Source organism: Propithecus coquereli, unplaced genomic scaffold, assembly GCF_000956105.1.
Source record: "Propithecus coquereli isolate 6110/MARCELLA unplaced genomic scaffold, Pcoq_1.0 Scaffold291, whole genome shotgun sequence".
Taxonomy (NCBI): Eukaryota; Metazoa; Chordata; class Mammalia; order Primates; family Indriidae; genus Propithecus; species Propithecus coquereli.
This window is the reverse complement of record NW_012148519.1, coordinates 162721-165692: the sequence shown is the minus strand read 5'-3', so window position 1 is coordinate 165692 and position 2972 is coordinate 162721.

Genomic DNA, 2972 nt, shown 5'->3' with positions numbered 1-2972 from the left:
TTGATTTTTTTTTCTTGCCTAATTTCTCTGGCCAGGACTCTTAATACTATGTTGAATAAAAATGGTGAAATTGGGCATCCTTGTCTTGTTCCAGATCTTAGAGGAAAGACATCAATTTTTCTCCATTCGGTACAATGTTAGCTGTGGGTTTTTAATATATTGCCTTTGTTATTTTGAAGTATGTTCCTTCTATACCCAGTTTGATGAGAGTTTTTATCATAAAGGGATGTTGAATTCTATCAAATGCTTTTCTAGCTTCTATTGAAATAATCATATGTTTTTTGTTCTTGGTCTGTTAATGTGATATATCAATGTTTATTGATTTGCTTATGTTGAACCATCCTTTATCCTTGGAATGAATCCCACTTGATCATAGTGAATGATCTTTTTAATGTATTGTTGAATTAGGTTTTGCTAGTATTTTGCTGAGAGTTTTTGCATCTATGTTCATTAGTGTTATTGGCTTGTAGTTTTCTTTTTCTGTTGTGTTCTTGTCTTGTTTTGGAATGAGGGTAATGGCCTCATAGAATGAGTTTGGAAGTATTCCCTCCTCTTCAGTTTTTTTGAAGAGTTTGAATAGAATTGATATGATTTCTTCTTTAAATGTTTGATAAAAATTCAACAGCAAAGCCATCAGGTCCTGGGCTTTTCTTTGATGGGAGACTTTTTATCACAACTTGCAACATCAACAACTCATTTGGCCCAGGAACTGCTAACAAACATGAACATACAGTGCAGTGGTGGTTCAAGAAGTTTTGTAAAGGAGACAAGAGCCTTGAAGATGAAGAGTGCAGTGGCCGGCCATCGGAAGTTGACAATGACCAATTGAGAGCAATTATTGAAGCTGATCATCTTACAGCTACACAAGAAGTTGCCAAAGAACTCAAGGTCCACCGTTCTATGGTCATTCGGCATTTGAAGCAAATTGGAAAGGTGAAAAAGCTGGATAAATGGGTGCCTCATGAGCTGATCGAAAATCAAATTGTTGTTTTTAAGTGTTGTCTTCTCTTCTTATTCGCAAAAATAATGAACCATTTCTCCACCGAATTGTGATGTGTGACGGACGATAAGTGGATTTTATATGACAACCACAGGTCAGTGGTTAAACCAAGAAGAAGCTCCAAAGCACTTCCCAAAGCCAAATTTGCACCAAAAAAAGGTCATGGTCGCTGTATAGTGGTCTGCTGCTGGTCTGATCCACTACAGCTTTCTGAATCCTGGCGAAACCATTACATCTGAGAAGTATGCTCAGCACATCCATGAGATGCACCAAAAACTGCAACACCTGCAGCCGGCATTGGTCAATAGAAAGGGCCCAATTCTTCTCCATGGCAATGCCTGACCGCATGTAGCACAACCAATGCTTTAAAAGTTGAACGAATTGGACTGCAAAGTTTTGCCTCATCCACCATATTCAGCTGACCTCTTGCCAACGGACTACCACTTCTTCAAGCATCTCACCAACTTTTTGCAGGGAAATTGCTTCCACAACCAGCAGGATGCAGAAAATGCTTTCTAAGAGTTCCTCAAATCCCAAAGCACAGATTTTTACGCTACAGGAATAAACAAACTTATTTCTTGTTGGCAAAAATGCGTTGATTGTAATGGTTCCTATTTTGATTAATAAAGATGTGTTTGAACCCAGTTATAATGATTTAAAATTCACGGTCCAAAACCGCAATTGCTTTTGCACCAACCTAATATTTGCTTAGAAGTTCTTTACCACTAGTTCACTGCCCCCTTTTTGGCTCTAGATGATGCCTTAAGCCCAGGTTTATCTCAACTTTAGTAAGTGATCAGAGTGTTGTCCTTCCGGAGGGAAAGTTTCAAAGGGGATATCCCAGCAGTGTGGAAAAGCTGGCTAGGGGTTCATTTCCAGGCGACCTGTGGGACAAACTTCCTACAGTGTGGTGCTGCTGAACAGCCACTCTAATTTGGCATCTCCTTTGGCCAAGTTACAGAGCTAAGTCTACAGGGCTGGAGATGGTAGTCCCGCCTCTGCCATTTGTCTCTGCCTGTCCTCAGGGATATTTCTCCTTTCAGGCACTCGTGACGCTTCCTGTGGTTGAGGCAGTGACAGGACTCCTGCCAGAGAACCCAGGATGGTGGGGAAGCTGGTTGTACACCTTGATCTCACTTTTTCCAGTATAGAAACAGTGAGTTTGGGGAAAATTTTCCATGCACTTGGTGCCGGGCAGAATGTGGGGAAGGGCATTGTGGATGCAGAAGTCTGATGCTCTTACCATCTGCTGAGAGTTTTTTCACTTCTCTTTGGCCCTAGGAATTGTCTCTTTATATTTGAGAACTGGGATATTTTGGCACTGTACATTTATTTTAGGTTTTCTGTGGGGAAGAGTGAAGCCAGCTTGCTTCTACACCAACATTTTGGAACTGGAAGTCAATTTTTTAATGTTAAACTATTCTTGCCTTCCTGAGATAAACCCTATTTGATTGTGAGTACCATTTTCATTGATTCTGAGATGCCTATTTTTTGCATTTTAACATTTCTGTAATTAGAATATGTTTTACAGTCAATGGCATCTTCTAATTCCTCTTGCTTGAACTTGGTCACCTGTAATTCTTTAGGGGTTTTAGACAACTGTGTAAAGACCGTTTGAGGAAGGAATATGAATCTGGGTTGGTGTCTAAAAACTTTTATTTGTCATCTTTGGTAAGTTAAAGAAAACTTCAGCATCAAAACTTTAAGAATGTGTGCCAATGGCTTAGAAGAAAATAACAAAGATAGTAGTACAGACTGTTATAAAGTGTTACATTACTACCTCTTGATAGCAAGTATGAATATCAAAGACTCTGAGTTGAAAAGTGATTTAGAAGAGTTGGACTCTGAATTTGAAGTTTTAAGAGTATCTTATCTATTTTGCTTATGTTTTCCTTGTTATGAATGCGTAAGAATGATATATGATAAAAATCTGTGTTGGCCGGGCGCGGTGGCTCACGCCTGTAATCCTAGC